The sequence below is a fragment of the Paralichthys olivaceus genome, chromosome 5 (assembly GCF_024713975.1).
Source record: "Paralichthys olivaceus isolate ysfri-2021 chromosome 5, ASM2471397v2, whole genome shotgun sequence".
NCBI classification, from domain to species: domain Eukaryota; kingdom Metazoa; phylum Chordata; class Actinopteri; order Pleuronectiformes; family Paralichthyidae; genus Paralichthys; species Paralichthys olivaceus.
Genome location: NC_091097.1, coordinates 27,328,313 through 27,350,693, shown reverse-complemented (window position 1 = coordinate 27,350,693; position 22,381 = coordinate 27,328,313). Strand labels below are relative to the sequence as shown.

Here is a 22,381-nt window from a genome sequence, read left to right as displayed (position 1 = left end):
GGGATGTATGGTGGTTCCAGGTAATAAGATGAATACTATGGGTGTCTGGTCAGGTAGAACACCGGAAGAATCCAATCCACTTCAGTTGTGGTTTATTCCAGTCTTTGTGCAGAGCAATGGCAGGTTATATGGCTTATGCAGACAGGTGGTAGCTGGTCGAGGAGTCTGGTTTTATTTAAACAGAAAATATATGTCATGTGTTATCACTAGACATTCAACTTAATACATAGTAAGCAAATGTGTATGGCTACCATGTAACTATTAAGAGCTAATTCAGTGTAATCATTCTAACCCAACAAGTCAAGTATCAGAATACTGCAACATGTACTAGGAACAAAGGAACTCACATTTCCAATCAAACAGTTGTCGTTAGTAGAGCACAGGGCGCTTCTGCAGGTCAGGGCTTATACCTGAACTCAATCCTATATATTGTTGTTGGATTGAGTTCAGCTCCCCCTCAGACAGCTCTTCCTCCAAACATGATCCTCACGATAGCAAATTATTCCGAACTCAGTGTTGTAGTATAACCAATAAGTGACCGCAGATGTGTGAAGTGATTTTGGCAATGGTGTATAAGATTGAAGAATGTCCTCCAAGTACAGTATCTTTTTTCTGTGTTGCACTTTGTAGCTGGTTCCTGTGCTCTTTGTTTTAATGAAAATTAGGTTGTAGCTCATTGTCTACCTTTTCTACAATTGGGAAGGGCTGTTTGTGTTTTAAGAATGTTTCTCCAAGGAGCTATTTATCTCACAGTTGTGGATATTTCCAACTGTACTGAAGAAGCATGTACAGTGAACTTCATGCGTCATGGAGAAAGTCTGTTCTTCTGTTCTGGCGCTCTGTACCTACATTAACTTATCCTGTGCGCAAAAACGTAATGGTTAATCAAAACTTGTATCTCATTCAATAGCATATTGAGTGCTTAATTTTAAAAAGCATTGTCTCAATGCCCATCTCTAAGGAATCTAAACCAATTCAGAGCAATACAAATCCTGCAAAACTAGTGTTTTTAAATTGAATTGTAAATGGATTTTTCTTGACCTGCTGCCCAGCTTAGATGCATGTGCATTTTATCTATTTAAAAGGGTATGTCATTCATGATTACAGCACTTTATAAATACATAGTATATTTAATCTTCAGCCCTGCTTTTTATACATTTTGTTAATTGTTACTGATGAGTATCTTGAAAGATTTACGAATACATTGTTTTCTTTTCTCAAAGGAAACAAACTAATACAGATTGTGAAATATCTTGCTTTTCAAATGTTAGACATAAACAAGTGTTTCACTTTTGTTTTAGTGTCTGAAACATCGCCTAGTGTGCGCAACAATAGCCTCCTTGGACAAGTGCGTTCAGTGTGTGGGACCTGTGTCCTCCTTCAAGTGGCTTGGCTATCAATGCAAAGGTGAGTTTTTAATGGATTGGAATATTATGTGGCAAATGGTAGTAGGTGGATGTATGTGCAGTCTTCTAATGTATGACTGACCACACTGTAAAGAAAAACGGGTAAAAGAGATTTCATGATGAAATCAAACACTGCAACATCACTTTGGCAGCTAGTGATTAATTGCATTGTCTATCATATTAAGATTACTTGAAGATGTTAATTTTGCCTCTTAGTCACTGACAAAGACTGAGCTAAATGGATCTAACTGATCTTTTTAGATGTGTAGTCAAGCGTCCAGAGCGCAAGTGATTCCTTGAGACAATGCCTTCCTGTTTGCAAATCATTTAACTCTATATTTATTAAAAAACATATAAAGAAAACACATCAAATTTTGAAACTGAGAAATGTTGTTTGGACAAGGCAGAAAAATAAAATAGACTTGCTGCGATTTTCAGGTCCTCAGGATCACTGTATTAAAAACAGACATGATTCTGTAGTAGAAATCACTGCATGGGCTGAGGATAACACTTCTGAAAACCATTGTCAGTGAAGACCATTCATCACTGCATCCACAAATTAAGTTAAAACATACATAAACAAGATTCAGAAACAGTGCCGCTTTCTCAGGGCCCAGGCTCATTTAAGATGGACTGAGGTGAAGTAGAAAACTGACCTGTGGTCTGACCAATCAGAATTGGAAATTCCTTTTGGAAGCTGCATCGTCCGGACAAAAGAGGAGAGGGACGTATCAGTTATAAAAACACCATCTGTAATGGTATGGGGGGCACTTGTGCACATCTGTAAAGTCACAACTTTTATTGAAAAGTAATATTGACTTCAAATTCAAAATGAGCATCTCAAAAGAAAGTTTTATGGAAACATGGTTGTATTCCCAATTACTGCAGTGTTATGATAGAACAACTTAAATAGACTTGCATTGTTGAAAGTAATATATTCAAAATGTGTTGCAGTCTGTTCAGGAGTCTGACATAAATCCTGCCTCAGACGAATAAATGATAACCTCCAACACCAATTAAAGGTGAGTACCCAATTAACTCCTACACTGTTTCACAGAACCATCTGGTAAGTCATCCCTAGAAACTGTAGAAAGGGCAGGCAAAAAAATACCACCAATAAGTTTGCGTCTCGATTTCTTCATCATAGACAGTCGTCACACCTTAAAACGCATCACACTGATTGGTCTTAACCACTGGGTTTCAGCCACTAACACATAGCTTGAAGCCTGGCAAGATTGATTGCAGTGTGATCTCACTAATTTCCTGTGAATCAAGCTGCCATCTATAAAATGTAGATCACCACTCAAAACAAATTGTTTTCTCACCATTTCAGGAGCAGCAGTTTTCTGAATGTACTGAGGGTGAGCTGTCGTCAGATCAGGATAACGCACCAAGTTCCGAACCGGACCAAATATCGGATGTTGATCAGAATATGTCTGATAAGGAATACATACCAGACTCGGAGTCACAAGAAGATGAAGAAGACGAAGACTCAGATGCAAGAGTGCCCTTTATGTCTCATCATTCAAAACAAGAAAAGATTCAAGTAAATCCAGCAATGCCCGATTTCAGAACATCTAAAGTGTCAGACACAAGCTTTCCAGTTGTACCCAGCACGTCAAAATGTTGGAAACCTCTTGAAGATGACATGGGTGCCAAGGCTGCTAAAATGTCGAATGATAAGCCAGAGGGTGAAGCTGAGTTACACAAACCAGAATCTACACATCTGATATTGAGCAAAAAAAATTACTGTTATGTTTGTGGTAAGCCACAAAGTAAAATTTCACGCCACTTGAAAACACACAAGACACATGCTGAAATTGTGCATGCATTCTCTCTCCCTGAGCACTCCAAAGAGCGCAAGAAAATATTAGTAAAAATGAGGAACAAAGGAAATTTTAGACATAACGCTGAAGTTTTAAAAGAAGGAACTGGACAACTGAAAGTGAAGAAAAAACCAAAAGCTGAAGCTGTGGCAGGAAACTTTATTCACTGTATGTACTGTCAAGGGATGTACATTCGTAAGGAACTGTGGAGACATGTCCGCAGATGCCCCTGCAAGCCAGAAAATGAAGATTTGGATAAAGAACCTGGAAGAACCAAAGTACTGGGTTTGGCTGTAGCTCAACAGTCTGTGTCCTGTCAGCAGATCTCAAGTGGAGTGTGGAAGCTGCTTAGTGTCATGAAACAAGATGAGGTTGCCTCAGTTGTGCGGAATGACTTTTCTATTATTCAGTTTGCCCAGTCACTCTACAACAGGCACGGACAAGACCCTACAAAGTATGAGTACATACGACAGAAGCTTCGTGAAATGGGACGTCTGTTGTTGTGTTTGCGCACAGAATTCTCAATACATAACCTAGAGGAGGCTGTTAAACCTGCAAACTTCCAGAGAGTTGTGCAAGCAGTAAAAAAAGTTTCAGGATTTGATGAAGAAAAACTCACATACCAAACACCCAGCCTTGCGCTGAAATTGGGACATACTCTAAACAAAATCTGTGACATCGTTCATTGTCGGGCCCTCATGGCAGAAGATGAAGAACTGATCAAGTCCACGAGCATTTTCAAGAAATTGTACACGTCCAAGTGGACTGAGTTGGTGTCCCACAGTGCCCTGAACACACTGAGTGATGCAAAGTACAACAAACCATCAACATTACCCTTCACTGAAGATGTTCAGATGCTTCATCGGTTCCTTGAGAAATCTGCGGAAAGTGCCTTTTACAACTTGAAGGAGGAAGACACGGCCCAGAATTATGCTCGACTTGCACAGGTTACGCTTTCCCAAATCATTGTGTTCAATCGTAGACGTGCTGGGGAGGTTTCAAAAATGCGCCTCAAAAGTTTTAATGAGAGAGACTGCTCAAAGCTTCATGAGGATGTTGCTATGGGACTGTCAAATATTGAAAAGAAGCTCTGCAACTATTTTAGCAGAATGGAAATCATGGGAAAAAGAGGTAGAAAGGTTGCAGTTCTGCTCACCCCAAGTGTGGTAGATGCTTTGTCACTCTTGACCAGTAAAAGATCTGAATGTGGTATTTGTGCCACAAATGTCTTCCTGTTTGCAAGACCCAAATCCATGAGCCACTACAGAGGACAGGACTGTTTGCGTGTTCATGCAAGCCAGTGTGGAGCAAAGCACCCCGAGCACCTCAGGTCGACACAACTCAGGAAGCATGTTGCCACACTTTCACAAGTCCTCAATTTAAAAAACAACGAACTTGATCAGGTTGCAGATTTCCTTGGTCATGACATCCGTGTTCACAGGGATTTCTATAGATTACCAGTTCCCACCACACAACTGGCCAAGACTTCCAAACTGCTTTTGACCATGGAAAAAGGACATCTCTCTAGCCTGCAGGGGAAATCTCTGGATGAGATTGAAATAGAAGGTACGTACAGAAATTAGCACGTAGGGATATTATCTTAGGGTTGTATGCTTTTTATTCTGAACATCAAGTCAAAGACATCTGGACTTGCCTTAGTTCATTGGTCACTAACTTTTTCTTAGCACAGATCACATTTCATGTCCAAATATATGGAATGTCTACTGTTCAGAATCAAAAACTCTACTGCTGACTACTGTAGAGCTAGGAAATAAATCAACATTGTGGTTTATCAACTTGCACTGCAATAGTATTATGATAATGCTGTATGATCATATTGTGTGAACGTTTTACAAAACTCCATTGTCCAAATCAGTATTACTACATAGCCTTGGAAGTCCTATCATATATTTTGTGTGCACACAATGTATTAAATCCATTTTGTTTGCACAATATAATGGCTTTTTCACAGCAATTGAAAGTCTGCTTCAGATTTGTGAATTTTGGCATCTCATTCCAAAGCCTTTTTCTGATTATCCTTACCTTTACCCTTGTGGATTTACCTAACACTACTATAGTGAGCTAATATATAATTTCCAATTGTAAACTGATTAATTGTTAGCTTTTCATGTAATGATGAGCTACTCATGTTAGTTTTAATACCTTTTCCCTGAGGAAATTGCATTGAGTGACACTGAGGCCAAGGACAGTGAGGGGGAGTCGGATGACAGTGACACAGCCGTCACAGCATCAGAGGGTGGAAGTGGTGAGCATGTGGGTGCTGCATTACCTTCTACAGTCAAAGCACAGGTCCAGGAAACTGCAGATTTAGGTAAGTTACCACACCCTAAAGTTATGTTTCTATTGCTAAAATTGACCTTTTCCTGTGAAAAAAAAACTTTTGTTGCCTTGTGTTTAGCAGGAACTGCTTCGTCAGTGTCGTCCACAGTACATGAGACTGCTTGTCTATCTGAAGGTAAGGCAAGTTTGAAGGTATTTAGGAACGGTATTAAAGAGGAAAAAAATGCAATAAATGTAGACACAGCAGATAAATATAATGATTTAATGGAATAAAACAAAAAATTATACAGTTGCTGGTTAAGAAGGATACTACATAACTGCAATGTTGGATTCTTGGTGAGGACCTCTGTTGCATGTCATACTCCTCTCTACCCCTGCATCTGTGCATCTCAATTTCTCTACTTTACTTCAATTTCATTCTATAAATGGCAGTGGCAAATTTCTTTGCTTTTGTCCAAAAATTACTCCTAATTAATTATATAAAGAATATACAGAAAAATACACAGTACTGTGCAATCGTTTGGACATTTAGATGTTGAGAATCTTATCCATCACCCAATACCATCAGGGAGGCATCTGTCCCAAAGAACTATCCTCTGCCATTTTCGGCTTTTGTGCAAATATACACTGTTAGTGTGAATCCTACGCACTGTGTTATACATATGGTTCCTGATCTCAACATAATGATGTCAATCTGGGATAACATGCAGAGCCAGAAGAGACGTTGAGAGAGTTTAAATCCACAGCAGAACTGTGGAAAGTTACCAAGGATGCTGAACAACCTACTTGCCAAGTATACAGGAGAACAGGTGCTCATACCAAATATTGATTTGACTTGGGGTTTTTCTCTTAACAGTTAATATATAAATAATTCTCAAACTATTAATGGTATAACTCTTATAAGCATCCCAGATTTATCTGCCTAAAACTTGTGCAGAGTACAGTATATACAATATGCACCAATCATCCACAACATAAAAAACACTGACGGGTGAATGAATAACATTGTTTGAATATGAATAACTGAGTTAGACAAATCTAGTTGGGAAAATCATATCAAGTGCAACTAATAGTCTCCTCATCAAAGAGACTATTAATTAGTGGAGTTAGTTGGAAGTTTTGATAGATCCAAGTAGCCAACAAATTTTTTTTTCTGTTTGTGTGACAAATGTTTTCTACATATTTGCCTCTATATCTTTCAGGCAAAAGTAATCAAGGAAAGGATTCCAGAAAAGGGAAAAAGAAGATGTGGTCCAAGGCTGAGGTGGCTGCAGTAATGCGGCACTTCAAAAGTCACATAAACAAAGGAAGTCTAGCCTCCAAAAATGAATGCAGTCACTGCAAGATTGTCGAAGGCTCCGTGTTAGCACAACGAACAGTGCAAAATATAAGGGACTTTGTGAGAAATCGGGGAACAACTGCAAAGAGGCAGGCACAGCAGCAGAAGCTGTAAATCCACTGACTTATGTTCATTTGTTTTTGTTTGCATTGTGGTTTGGCTGATGCCTCAACGTTTGAGAAGGCACTATGCTTCTAAAAATGTGTCATTGTAAAAATGGATACAAGTAATATTTCAGCAGACAAGCGAATGGAAGTTCAAAGTGGATTTGTTTTTTGTTTGTAGCGTGTGTGAAAGCTAAGATATTATGTTTTTGCTTTATACAAATCCTGTTTAAAATTGCAATAGTTATTTAAAGTTCGCTGCCAAGAAATGCAAAAAAACCCTCAAGTTCTGTTATTCTTCATTATGTGGTTTAGCTCCGAATTGAGATCACTTATTTTTAAGTGATCTATGTTTTATTTATATACATACCGTGTTCTTATTTGAAACAAATATCTAAGGTTTAACCTAATTTTATGGTGATAAAATGGTGGTCCCCCTTATGCTGTGTTCTGTCAGGTGTGTGTGTTTATGTTAATGAAGTGCTATTTACAAGGTGACATCATTGTCCCTTTAAAGTCCCAACATTGTTTGTTGTGTCCTCAAACATAAACAAAGGAAGTCTAGCCTCCAAAAATGAATGCAGTCACTGCAAGATTGTCGAAGGCTCCGTGTTAGCACAACGAACAATGCAAAATATAAGGGACTTTGTGAGAAATCGGGGAACAACTGCAAAGAGGCAGGCACATCAGCAAAAGTTGTAAATCCACTGACTTATGTTCATTTGTTTTTGTTTGCATTGTGGTTTGGCTGATGCCTCAACGTTTTAAAAGGCACTATGTTTCTAAAAATGTGTTATTGTAAAAGTGGATACAAGTAATACTTCAGCAGACAAGCTAATGGAAGTTCAAAGTGGATGTGTTTTTTGTTTGTAGCGTGTGTGGCTGCTAAGAAATTATGTTTTTGCTTTATGCAAATCCTGTTTAAAATTGCAATAGTTATTTAAAGTTCGCTGCCAAGAAATGCAAAAAAAACCTCAAGTTCTGTTATTCTTCATTATGTGGTTTAGCTCAGAATTGAGATCACTTATTTTTAAGTGATCTATGTTTTATTTATATACATATCGTGTTCTTATTTGAAACAAATATCTAAGGTTTAACCTAATTTTATGGTAATAAAAGGATGGTCCCCCTTATGCTGTGTTCTGTCAGGTGTGTGTGTTTATGTTAATGAAGTGCTATTTAAAATGTGACATCATTGTCCCTTTAAAGTCCCAACATTGTTTGTTGTGTCCTCAAATGTCACACATTTGTCAAAAAGAGCGATGTCTGCAAAAACCACCACCCAGTCAGGGTCGTGTGTATAGAGTTCTGTAGCTCGTATCTTCAGCCTAAAGTGAGCTGAATTTTTTTCAGATTTTTTGCAGTGTGTTGACCTGTCTCCCATTGCTCTAGGACCTCGGGAAAGGGTAGTCCCCGTAAACCACCACCGGGCTGGTTTGGAGAAAAAGTGTGTGCGCGCGCGCGCGCATGTGTCTGTGTGTGTGTTTGTGTGTCCATGTCACATGACAAAACAGGCAGTCCTCTAATCCTTTGATGTCACATTTAGACCTCTGGATTCTAGATCAAAGCCAATTGCCTCTCATATAAAGATTAAGATCATTTTTATTAAGATTCCTTTGTATTAAGGAGAAACAATTCTCAGCAGAATCAGACTCTACCACCATTAGTAGAGGACGGCTGCACGAGAATCTTTTCTCTAACAACTTTGTTAAACTGTCACAGATTGACAGTCAGTAGACCAGCGCTTCACAGCAAAAATACTTTTAAAGAACTTTGTTCACAGTTTTGTTCTTAGCAGGAAAGACTTCAGGTTAAACTGTTTTTAGTTTTTTTATCCACAAAACACAATTGTCATTTCTTTCTTCATCTTACTTTACTGTAGTTTTACAGACTTTAAAAGCAGACGTGTGTAAATGACAAAAAATCATCCAGCTCTGTATCTTTGAATATTTCTGAAGTTAGTGTGTTTTGTGTTTTTACCTGTTATATGTATATTTTTGTCTTTCAGTCATTTGAACAAATGCATTCTCATGATACTGCCCAAAATAATGGGTGCAGCGTCACCAAAATGCTGAAGGCCCTCCGCCAAGCCCTGCTGGACTCAAAGAGGGAGAACAAGGAGCTCGCTGCTGAGAATGCAGCTATGAAGGAGCAGGCGGCAGAGATAACTGCTCTGCACTGACAGAAATGACTCTGGGGTATAGTAAAATATATTCCTTGAAAAATAGTAATGTTTACACTGTAATATTAATTTTGGGTGGAACTCAATAAAAACAAAGAAAATTACACAATTCATTTGTGTAATCAATTTACTGAGTGGGACAAGTAAATCTTACAAGAGATTTTCAAATGTTATTTAAATGAATTTCTGTCAAGGCACTACACCTGACAATACTAAGTAACTTTTATTTAGAAATTTGGGTCTTAATTTGCACATGCGCAGTGAGTCAGAGGACATGTCGAGGCAACAGACAAGTTCAACAAGAAGACGTTAGTGGAGAGTGAGTCGATAGCGGGAATCGCCATTTTGCCTAGATTCTAAAGTTGTTACGCGTAAGTATTCCCTTTCTATTTTCTGGTTTGAGTTCATTTATTGCTTGCTGTACACTTTGAAAGTCGTATTTTTGGTGTGCTTATACAGTAAGCAGTTGTTCGTAGTTAGCCTCAGTAACAAAGGATGTAACGTTAACTGCCTCATCTCTTTGGTCAGGTGAAACAGCTTGGCTTAACGTAAGCTTTAGGAGTTTGATTTTCATGTCACGACGATGGCTAACGTTTATTGCTTTTAACGACAGTGCATTTTTATTTACATGGTAACAACTTGCTCCAACAGAGCCTACAGACAGTTTTAAAAGTAAATTTGGCTCCATGTAATGGCGGCTTGCGTGCTAATGGCTAAAATAACTTGTATGTTAACTGCATAAGCCTGACCTATGTGAGTGCTTCATTTAACTCGGTAAAAACATCAAAATCAGTGGTGACATGGCGCTGTTCCACTACGGGGTAACGTTAACGTTAAACACGGTTGTATGGGGTAAACTTTTTTTCTATCTCCATTATGGCTATCTAAGCTTAACTAGGCTGGGGCTCAAACGGCCTCAGGGTGGCCGGTGGCTGTAGAGTAGACCAGTGCCAAACCGGTGCTGAATCTGGGCAATGTGATGAAACAAAACTGGATAAATTTAGTTTGTTGAGGGCCCCAGTCCTAGTCCAACCTTGACAATGGAAATGAAAAAAGTCTTAGGTGAACAGCCCAACTTTATTTTATTTTATTTTTTTTCTAATGTAACAAAGAATGAGACATTTCCTTCAACATTTTCTTCAACAGGAGCTGGTGGAATAATTTGAACAGTGCTGCATCATTAGCTTTTCATGGGTGAGTAAAAGTTTTCTGGTTAATGTCCCAAATTCACTTTTAAAATGTTATATAAAAAGGTAGTTTCACTTTGTAGGTTATTGTTTTAAATGTCACGCACTATCTGTTTATACACAGGGAACTGCTTGCTGTTAGGATGAGCCAGTGCAGGTGACAGTTGAGGGAAGTGTACACTTCAACTGTTTTCATTGTGGACATCATCAGGGAGAGACAGTAGACTTATGAGATGGCCATGCAAGAATTGTGACTTCAGGGCATCTAAACGTTTAGAGCTCTTAAAGCATTATAGACTGAAACATTTGCACACCGGTCAAGGTCAGTCAGTACCCTGCTTGTTTGCAGATTGCCCTTGTTTATTCAAAAGTTGGGGGGCACTTCGTACACATTTATCTAGAGATCACATTCCAGCTGTTCAGTCACAGGAAACTGTTTAATTGTCATGCCTTATATGTAGTTCACAAAATTTTAACACTGAAAGGCGATATTTTGAACATTTAGGGGCACATTTGAAAAAATTTGAGAAAGTTCAATGCGTTTTCAAAGATTGTGATTATAGTACTAATATATATTCAACTTTTGCCTCACATAAAAGTAGGAAAAACAATCCTCACAGCCTTGAAGATTTTAAAGATACAGTATTACATACACATACACTTCCTGTTCAGGATATTGAGGATAGTATATGGCCTGTAGAGGAAAGTGAAGTTACTTTTGATGAAGGAATCCTCAATGAGGGTGAGGATTTGGTCGAAGTCATACTGAAATTGGAATGCATATTCAATGTGCCTAGTAGGTGTGTAGATGAGATTGTTGAAGAGCTTCAATTTATTGTTGGTTCAGCATCTGCATCTGTTATCAAAAACATTGTTTGTGAGCCATTAGAAAATCATGGCTGCACTGTTGAAGAATTACTGATCACAGACGCACATTTGTCAGTTAAATCCTGTCAGTGTAGCCTTTAGTAAGGAAGGTACTCTCAGTACAGCGTACAGCAGAAATATTTATTTCAAGGAACATTTCTCTGTTGTTGAACCAATAGAATATATACTTGATGCTGAAGAGAACAGGTCATTCCAGTATATTCCAATTTTGCAATCCCTGTCTCATATTCTGAAAAATAGTGACATCCAAGAAAAGGTTTTGAAGAGTAGGTCAACAAGGCATTGTGACTCCTCATGTCAGTATACTAGTTTTCGTGACGGTTCTAACTTTAAAGAAAACACATTTCTGTCTGGAGAAGAGTTAAGGCTTTCACTGCTTCCCTATTCGGATGACTTTGAAATTTGTAACCCGTTAGGCACCTCTAGTAAGAAACACAAGGTGACTGGTGTTTACTGGGTATTTGCTGACATTCCATCAGTATTGAGGTCTAGACTATCATCTATTTACTTAGCGGTTTTATGCAAGGCTACAGATGTTAAGAAATTCGGTTATGTCAAAATATTGGAGCCATTATTGAATGATTTAAAAAGCTTCGAGGAAGACGGCATTTTTGTTTCATGTTTAGGAAAAATTGTAAAGGGCACTGTATTTGCTGATAATCTTGGTGCCCACTCAGTTGGAGGGTTTGTTGAAAGTTTTAGTGGGACATACGTTTGTAGATTTTGTGTTGGACAACGGTCCCAGTTTCAGAAGCAAGAAGTTAGGACAGGAGCTTTCCCTAGCAGAACAAAGCAGCAATATGAGGTGGACATTGAAACAGCCTTGGCTGGTAACACCCACAGTCGTGGAGTAAAAAGACCTTGTGCAATTATTCAAAGATTAAGTCATTTTCATGTGATAACAGGCTACCCACCTGATGTACTCCACGACTTGCTTAAGGGTATAGTACCTGTGGAATTAGCTTTGTGTCTAGATATCCTAATAAAGAGAAAATACTTTTCTTATGAAGAGCTCAATAGAATCATCAAACAATTCCCATACAAGTGGAAAGACAGCACAAATTCTCCTCAAGGTGTTCCACCAAACTTTGCCTCCAATAGAACCATTGGTGGCAATGCAACTGAAAATTGGTGTTTACTGAGGCTGTTGCCGCTTATGATCGGTGCCAAAATACCAGAAGAGGATCTCACCTGGCAGTTGTTATTGTCACTCAGAGATGTTGTTTCTTTGGTTATGTCACCTACTCATACAGATGAAAGTATTGGTTTCCTAGATAGTCTGATTGCTGAGCATAGAGAAAGATTTTGCAGTGTTTTTCCTCAAGAGAGACTGATTTCAACACATCACTTTGTGGAGCATTACCCACAGCTCATCCAAGCATTTGGTCCGCTAGTGTCCTTATGGACGATGCGATTTGAAGCAAAACATTGCTTCTTTAAGAAGTTAGTTAGGCAGACTAATAACTGCACCATCTTGAAGTCTATGGCAAGAAAACACCAGTTCATGATTGCGTATCATCCCCATCAAATATACAAAGACTTGTTATTTCTGTATCAAAGACATCAACTGTCCCATTGGAAGTTGTAAATGAGAACATACAGGAATTTGTATCACAGAAATTTCCTGAAGAGACTGTTGTTCATTTGACAAAACAGGCAGAATTTCAGGGTACCAGTTACAGTATTGGCATGATCTTGGTGTATGGCTCCACTTCTGGATTGCCCGACTTTGTTGAAATATGACAAATCATTGTTATTCGTGACCACTTACTTTTTGTGGTGAAGTTGCAAAGTGCATGGTACTTGGAGCATTTTGGTAGTTTCAAGTTGGAGGCCACAAGGGTAGTGAAAGTGATTGAGCACTCCCAACTAACCGACACATACCCATTGGCTGCGTATGCTGTGCAAGGGCATCGGATGGTTTCTCTGAAACACCACATCTGCTTGTCAGACTAGGTAACATATAACCTTAAATTGTGTGAATCTAAATGAATCTAAATTGTGCTGTATTATAACAGGTAACTTATTTACCCAATAGCTATTGGGTAGTAACCTTACGAATGTGAACTGTCTCAATGGTCTGGGGAAATGCAATATTTGCTCTTGTCTAATCTGTTTTTCATTTTTCTTGTAGATGCCCCTACACCAAAGCCATTATGTCTGCCCCAACTCAATTGCGTGTCACTTTTGAAGATGCTCAAGCCCACAAGTTAATATTGCCAAATGGAGTCCCTGGTACTGTAAACGAACTTCTAGCAGCTGTGCAAGATCAGTTTCATCTCCAAGGAAGCTTTGCTATTATGTATATGGACAAAGATTTTGATAACCAGTTCTTCACACTAACATCAACAGATGTGATTAAGGACAAAGATACAATCACACTTGTTAATACAGAGCCGGTTCTTCTCACACTGACCCCCATAGGCCAGGACAATTTTAGCAACTTCCTCTTCTGCCTCGTCTTTAGTGCCACTTGATCAGTCTTCACAGGATAACACCTGCTCAACAGGCTCAGCTGACACGGTCATATTACCAGAGTCTCCAGAATGTAGAACAGCAGCATGGCCAGCAAATTTTCAGATTCCTACATTTTCGTATGATGTTGAATTGCTCCTTCAGGACGGAAATCAGGCTTATGAAAACAATGGTTCGCTCCTTAAAAATTCTAGCCTTAAGTCAAAGATACTTGAGACACTTGCTGACACCATATTCTCCTAGACTGCTTATCCCAATTGTCTTTAAAGATTGGCAGTTGTGGAAGCTCTGTTAAAAAAGCATCCATGCCTGAAGGAGCCTGAAACCTCAGTTTCAGGCATGTATGGATGGCTGCAGCGTCTTCGAAACAAGATGGGCAATCACCGTTCTAAATTGAGAAAGAATGACGTTCCTTGTCCTGAGCTTAGTGTCAACTCCTTGAAAAGGAAGCTCCCAGGTGAGTAAACACCTGCAAAAAACTGCAAGAGACCAACGAAAGCAGAGGTGAATTACGTTCCCCCACATCCAAAAGGAGAAAAGAGTGAGAGTTTGGAGATGGAGAGACTGGAACTTCTTAATGAAGTGAAGAAGAAGAACACCAAAGTCATTCAAGAAAAAATGGCCAAAACATTCTCCATTCGAAGGCTCGAGGTTGTGAGTGCGAATCTACCTACAGATGATTTCAGAGAGAGGTGGCCTGCCCTGTTTGTGTGTGAAGATGGGGTAGGTGAATCTGTAGACACTTATAGTACTTTATCTAGCATACGATTTTCAGTCCAATATTAAGATGAATTAACATTCTATGTTAAGTTGAATCCTCTCAGTTCACTCATTTCATTTTGCATTTAATAATGGTTCCTGATATTTGGTTTTGTTGATGCAGATCATGCAGGAATTCAAGAGAATAACAACAATTTCACTGGAGCAGAGGTTCATGGACAAACTCGACTACTATACTCCAAAACTCATCACCTTGATGAAGGCTAAAGGCGGAGTAGTGGGTCACAAGTTGAGACCATTTGTGGACTCAGGTTTGTTGTGTTTGTGTAGCTTTTGTGGCGAGACATGTCGTCTTGTTTTGTGTGTTAATTTGATTTTACTCTTACCTCCCCTGCTACTTGCACTTGATGGCTTCAACACTCCATGTGCTCATGTAACAATAAGATTTCAGTATTTTAGTTCTTGTTAATCTGTCCACAGAATCAAAGCATTGAGGGGAGACGTGACGCAGTCATCCGTGGCCTCATTTTGTATCTTGGAGAGAAAGAGGAGGACCTTTATTAAGATTGCCAGGTAAAATGAGTAAAATATATTTATCATATTGTCCGAGCCTTCTGCTGAAGTATCAGATTTTACCTCTCAATCAATATCATGTAACTCTGAAGCCTTTCCCTGCAAAATGACTGATTGCTACTGCACTCTTTCTAACAAAAGTGTTGGGACAGTTGTGCAGAGGCACAAGATTTAAAGAACAGACCGTATTATTGATAGGCAGCTAAAGCTAACCTATTGAGGCATAGAGCATTAAGTTTCAGTACTATGCCCCATTAGATTAGCCTCTGCCTGTTCATAGCTTGGCCCACTTGGCAAATGCGGTCATTCTTCTACCTAACTCATAGTGATCTTGAGCAACAAGATCCTTAAAAGTCCCTTAGGTTGAAAGTCTTGTGCTGTGTTCTATGCTTAGTGATCCTTTTTTTACCCCAATAATGAAGTCACCATAAACATGTTCCTTATTTTTTTTTTTCTTTATTATTGTTGTAAATTGTATGCAGGACCTGCTATGATCCTGTGAAAGCATGTGCTTTGGTCATGGGGGTAATTTATGCCCTGAACTTAGCATACCCCAAAACACTGCAGTACACTTTTGAGACATTTCAAAAAGTTTTCCTTGAACTTGACGGCCTGAAGCTGTCCCCAAAAATAGCCGGATTGAAATCCAAAACACGTTAATGCTTCCACCTTGCGTAATTGAGCATTCTGTTACCTTCTCTTGACTGACTGTTCAAATTGTTATCAAGTGTTACATATTTGCAAAAAAAAAACTAATTGTGAAAAGATCTTAATGTAGCTTTTATTGACTGCCTTTTTGTATTTTTTTTTTTGTGGGCTGTACTCAAAGTTTCTTTTTATCATTATTTGTCATATTTAGTATCTGGGCAGTATTAACTTTTAATTGGCTAAAGTTGACCTTTAAAAAAAATGGTTTAAGAATGTAGCCATCCTCCATGAAGGCAAAGAGATTTTGCTTGGGTACGGGAATTCTGTGAAAGTTTTTTTTTTTTTAAGTTTTCCTTGAACTAGATAGAATGAAGCCCTGTTAAGCTGTCCCCTCTCAGTTGATATTACCAAGTTTGTTATAAAAATATGTGAAAGGGTCTTAATGTACAATTTGTAGACTGCCCCCTTGCACTTTTTGTTCTTATTTGTGGGCTGTGGTCCAAGTTTCTTATCATTTATCATCATTTGTCATTTTGATTATTATTTCGGCAGTATTAACTGTAATTTGCTAAAGATGCCCTAAAAAAAGAAAATGGTTAAGAATCTTATTGTGATTTGTGGTACAATTAACATTCATCACAGAAAATTAATTAACATTTACGTAAATAGTTACTTAATATTTAATTAATTGTTATTTTCCAAAATGAAAATAATTCATTAACATTTACTCAATATTTCTGACTGCTCATATATATTTAGAGGTAAATTTTACTTCATTCTCATAAGTAAGTTGCACTCAAGATTATAGCATTAAAATTTATTCAAAAAAATGAGTGCAAATTGTTACTCAGATTTTTTTAAGTAAATTCTATGAGTTATTTTTTTCAGTGTGAGGAAGAAGGCAGCAAAGAACACTGCTCTGGCTGCAGAAAACGCTGCATTGCAGAAGCTGACTGCAGAGAGGCTGGCAGCTATGGAGGAGCAGGTGGCAGAGATAACTGCTCTGAGGAAGGAGGCAGCACAAAACACTGCTGCAGCTGCAATACAGTCTGCTCTGAAGAGCCAGCTGACTGTTGAGAAGGCTGCTCTGGATAAAAGCCTAGACTCTTCCATCTCACAGCTGTGTCAGGTCAAAGACGACTTGGCCAACATGATGGAAGAGTTGGAGAAGGAGGTCAAAGATCTTCAGCTCCAGCACGTGGAGAAGCAGAAAGTGCATAAGCAATGGAAGGTCAAATTCCAAGCTCTGCAGAAGAACTGTGACAAGTGGCTGAGGTGCAGAGTCCTGGAACAGGAGGCCAGCTTCCAGGAGAAGGACAAGAAGAAGAAGGCAAAGGAGGAGAGCAAAGAACCGAAGAAGAAGGAGAAGGAGGAGAGAAAAGGGACAGAGAGAAGGAATATATTCAGTTTTCTCTTTCCATGCTGGTGCTCATCATAATCTCCTCTCATCTGTCCTCTACCTCAACCATCCCCTCATCCTGACTCCACCCCATGAGCCATGAGAGTAGATTCTATATTGAATGTGCTGTAACTGATATATACTTATTTCAGTGTTTATGTACTGCTGTTGGAAATGTAATTATTTCTTCTTTGGGGAACAAATTGTTGTCTCGAAAGCTGGAAGATGTTTGAACTCAGGTCCTCACAGAACATTAACCTGAGGACATTTCCTGTCTCATCGAGTGAGGCCTCTCTGATTGGGGAAATACTTAAAAGATACATTTTCACAGTGTCTACATTGATCAAATAAAAAGACTCGAAAAAACAAAGTGGTCTGGAATCTTTTTCTAATCTCGTTTTGTTCTTGAGTCTGACAAAAACTCACCGGACGATTTTCGCATTCTAGAAAAGGACAAGTCAGCACACAGTCCTTCAGTGGGATCTTCCCTCGCTGACACGAGTCTCTTCTGCCTCCTTCGTATTTATAATACAGCAGCTTGTCTGGCATCAGCACAAACCAGCGAGCCTTCCAGTTGTGCACAATATGAAAATCTCCTGAGGATTTTCTTGTCTTGACATGTACTTTCTCTTGTCGTCAGATCCTGCAGTTGAGTAAAAACCACCTAGGAGTTTCACCAAGCAACATCTCAGACTTTTAGGACCCATGTGATACCACATAAAATGTAATCAAACATCTATATTCCAGCCAAAGTATGAAACTATGATGTAATAGTGGAACAGGCAATTATAATATCACTTTTTCCAGTGCTTAAAATTTGAAATAACGAATCCATTCATAGAGTCAACACATTACATTATTGAGAGTGTTAGCTCAGGTCTGATGTACATTAAGCTATAATAAGTATATTGAATAAGTTCTGCGACACAGCTCTGTTTGAAGTGTTTGTTTTTAGATAATAATAAAACATTTTCTAAATTTCTAAACTTTTATTTAGAAATAGAAATGGAAATTTGAAATTAAGACAGAGCCCTCCTAACAAAGTGCTTTTTTTTGTAAGCGTTCACAAGTGAGAAAAATTGAGAACCATACATTGAGTATTAAAAAATATATTTATAAGCTCATTACTTACTTTACATCATTATTTTCTTACAGCTATAAGTAGGATCAAATGGAATTAATCAAGTTAAGCTCATGTTTACTAAATTATACATTCGTGCTAAACTTGACCTGTATATGTACTTTGCACCACTGGTGTGTAGATTTATTAAAAAGTCACCATATAGAGAGATTTAAAAATGTTAATGTTTAATACTGAAGAAAACTTAAATCACAAACGAATTGCTACATTTGTATCTTTTAAATACATTTAAATCCTCCATGTTCAAACTTTTAAATACAGAATTATTAGTTTTTTATTTGGGAAGATCAGATCAACAGCTATGTTATGTAATTTAAAATTGTCGGCCCAGTTTGTTGCTACAGTACATTCATGGAATGTGTCATTTCAGTTTTCTTCATAACAGATGAAACGTCAAAATGAAATGTGGACATCTATGTCTGCTCTCTGATGGTGTCTATCCAGGCCATCTTCTCCTGATGGGTCGGAGCCTGGATGAAGTAATGAGTGTCGGACTGAGTGATGATTTTAAACAGGTTTCCTTGAATGTTTCCTTTCACACCTGCACAGAAGGAAAAAACAGGATGGAGATAAAATCAATAAAGTTTCAATGGATTAAGTTATAAAATAAATCAGAATTAGATTAATCAATGGAAATTAGAAGGTGAGGGGGGAGATAAAGCAAATTAAAATGGCAAGTATCGTGATTATAAGTGAAAGTTATGCAACAGAGATTAAAGATATAAACATAAAATATGACAGAGTTGCAGTTAAAAGATGTAAATCAAAACAGTAACTTTTTATTTTTATATATCTAATAATTATTTGTATTCATCTCCTCATCATCACTCCTGTGTTTCACAACATGAGGCAAATTTCATCAGCAGGATAAAGTTCAGATTTGCTGACAGATAAAAATGTCATTATTCTCAAAAACACCGATGTCTTGTTTTACAGTTTTTTTCGATTGCCAAACGACAGTGGGCACAACTGGAGTCACATGTGCAAAACTCTAACTACAGTCTGCACTACCAACAGTCACCTGAGCTAAACAGTTCACATCACCTGCAAAACTCATTCCAAGCAACACAACTCTTAACACATGGCTCAAAACACGCTCAGTGCAGCCAAACACTATGCACAACCCTCACTGAGATAACACACACTGTCACTCAGAACACACTGAGAGTAAAAACACTAGCATGAAACACCAATACAGAAAATACAAACTTTTCATCTTTACAGCTTGAACAATTTCAGTGACTTCATAAAATGTCATATTTTCTTCAAAGAAAAGAGTGACATTCTTTCACATGATTTAGAACATAATTCTTTAAGGTAAATGAAAATTAGCAGTTTGCTTCAATAGTCTGTAGTAATTTACGGAATTACTGTAATGAGAAAAAAAAGGTAGAAACTAAAAGTACATACTGTAATTCGAACAAATAATTGAGGGGCTAATCCTGCCTCTCTCTAGCATCAGGCCACAGTATTTCATCAACATCACATCTAATGTTCTCTCTTGCCATGCACCTGGGGAAGAACCTTCTGGAGTGCCTTATCCATCCCTGGCAGTCCTCTGGACTCGTGTCCTCACATCCGGCACGCATGGCTTCCAAAAGAGACATTTGGTCATGTGGGCGGTTCACTGTTTCTCTTGAACGGTACAGTGTATAACTGTTACATTGTAACTTGGTGTTTCTTTAGGACTCGAGCAATAGTTGTTGTGCTGACAGAAATAACATTTTCAAATATATCATTATCAGCCAGCACTCTATCGTGAATCTCCCGCAGTTTTATTGCATTGTTGACAACAACCATGTCAACAATAGCATTTTCCTGCGCATCTGAAAATATTTTTCCTCTTCCCCCTGTTGGGGGCAGCCTTTGGGTCCTGTTGTAAAAATATATTTTACAGTCAAACTTACTGTAATATATATCTGTGTAAATATTCTATAATTGCAATACAAAAAAGATTGCTGTAATGTTTTCATTTACTGTAAGGATGTAACTTTCACCTGTTTGTATGATAGAAAATTCGCATTAGAGATGCCACTGTGGATCTTTGCAGATTGGGTTGCACCCTCAACCCTGCCTCTCTCAATGAGAGACCATGGTTCACGACATGGTCTATAAGTGTAGCCCTTATTTCATCTGAAATAACAGCTCTTTGTCTTCTTTGTCTTCCTCCATGCATCCGCCCTCTCCCTGCCACCCTTCTCCCTCCACGAACCCATCTTCCTTGTTCCATTTCCAAAATGAGTCTTTCTGAGCTCTACCTATATATACTGTAATATATATATATATGTGTGTGTGTTCACTAACAAGTTTAAAACAAGACACCTGCTTAGCCTTTCAGCTGAAATTGCAATCAGCAGTGTTTGAAAGGCACAAGGCTGAAATCTTTTCCGTTTTGAATGTGGTTCACAGTTTTGACAGCAGTGTGTTAGCATTTGAACAAAGTGCTGTAAATCCACAGTGTTGTGCAGGTTGTGGTTAAAGTCATGGGATAAGTGTGTAGAGTTTTGAAAACTGTGTTCAAGCAATGAAAAACGAACTAGAGTTTGGTCCACATGAACTGCTGCTGTGCAGACTGTAGTTAGAGTTTTGCACTTGTGACTCCAGTTGTGCCCACTGTCGTTTAACAATCAAAAAAAACTGTAACATGTTCTGGTAAACCCACCTGAGGGAACTCCGTTATCATCCAGAGACGACACCAGACAGCTGCGCAGAGAGAAGCTGCCGGTGGGGCTGAGCTCATCCTGACATGTGACATAAGACAGCAAGAAGATCAGACTGAAGTGTGTGTGTGTGTGTGTGTGTGTCTGTGTTTGTGTGTGTGTGTTTGGTAATGATGTTTCATCCCATTTCACATGACAAAACAGGCAGTCCTCTAATCCTTTGATGTCACATTTAGACCTCTGGATTCTAGATCAAAGCCAATTGCCTCTCATATAAAGATTTAGATCCCTTTTTATTAAGATTCCTTTGTATTAAGGAGAAACAATTCTCAGCAGAATCAGACTCTACCACCATTAGTAGAGGACGGCTGCACGAGAATCTTTTCTCTAACAACTTTGTTAAACTGTCACAGATTGACAGTCAGTAGACCAGCGCTTCACAGCAAAAATACTTTTAAAGAACTTTGTTCCACTGGATCACCTGCCTTCATCCAACATGGAGAAGATCAACGGCTCAGGAGACAAAGTAAGTTTTGTTCTTAGCAGGAAAGACTTCAGGTTAAACTGTTTTTAGTTTTATCCACAAAACACAATTGTCATTTCTTTCTTCATCTTACTTTACTGTAGTTTTACAGACTTTAAAAGCAGATGTGTGTAAATGACAAAAAATCATCAAGCTCTGTATCTTTGAATATTTCTGAAGTTAGTGTGTTTTGTGTTTTTACCTGTTATATGTATATTTTTGTCTTTCAGTCATTTGAACAAATGCAGTCTCATGATACTGCCCAAAATAATGGGTGCAGCGTCACCAAAATGCTGAAGGCCCTCCGCCAAGCCCTGCTGGACTCAAAGAGGGAGAACAAGGAGCTCGCTGCTGAGAATGCAGCTATGAAGGAGCAGGCGGCAGAGATAACTGCTCTGAGGAAGGAGGCAGCAGAGAACACTGCTCTGGCTGCAGAAATGCAACATTAAAGAAGCTGGCTGCGGAGAAGCAGGCAGCTATGAAGGAGCAGGCAGCAGAGATAACTGCTCTGAAAAAGCAGGCTGCACAAAACACTGAAAAAAATTCTGCATTAAAGAAGCAGGCAGCAGAGAACACTGCTTTGGTTGCAGAAAATGCTGAATTAAAGACGCTGGCTGCAAAGAAGAAGGCAGCTATGAAGGAGCAGGTGGCAGAGATAACTGCTCTGAGGAAGAAGGCAGCAAAGAACACTGCTCTGACTGCAGAAAACGCTGCATTGCAGAAGCTGACTGCGGAGAGGCTGGCAGCTATGGAGGAGCAGGCAGCAGAGATAACTGCTCTGAGGAAGGAGGCAGCACAAAACACTGCTGCAGCTGCAATACAGTCTGCTCTGAAGAGCCAGCTGACTGTTGAGAAGGCTGCTCTGGATAAAAGCCTAGACTCTTCCGTCTCACAGCTGTGTCAGGTCAAAGACGACTTGGCCAACTTGATGGAAGAGTTGGAGAAGGAGGTCAAAGATCTTCAGCTCCAGCACGTGGAGAAGCAGAAAGTGCAAAAGCAATGGAAGGTC

The 22,381-nt window shown here is 38.8% G+C and overlaps 1 long non-coding RNA gene across 1 annotated transcript; it reads left to right on the top strand.

Annotated features, from left to right (window-relative positions):
- Window positions 1–8,653: 8,653 nt before the first annotated feature.
- Window positions 8,654–9,284, top strand: LOC138407774 (uncharacterized). The gene is made up of 2 exons (XR_011241118.1): window positions 8,654–8,786; window positions 8,985–9,284. It is a non-coding gene; the product is annotated as an uncharacterized lncRNA (long non-coding RNA).
- The last annotated feature ends 13,097 nt before the right edge of the window (window positions 9,285–22,381 follow it).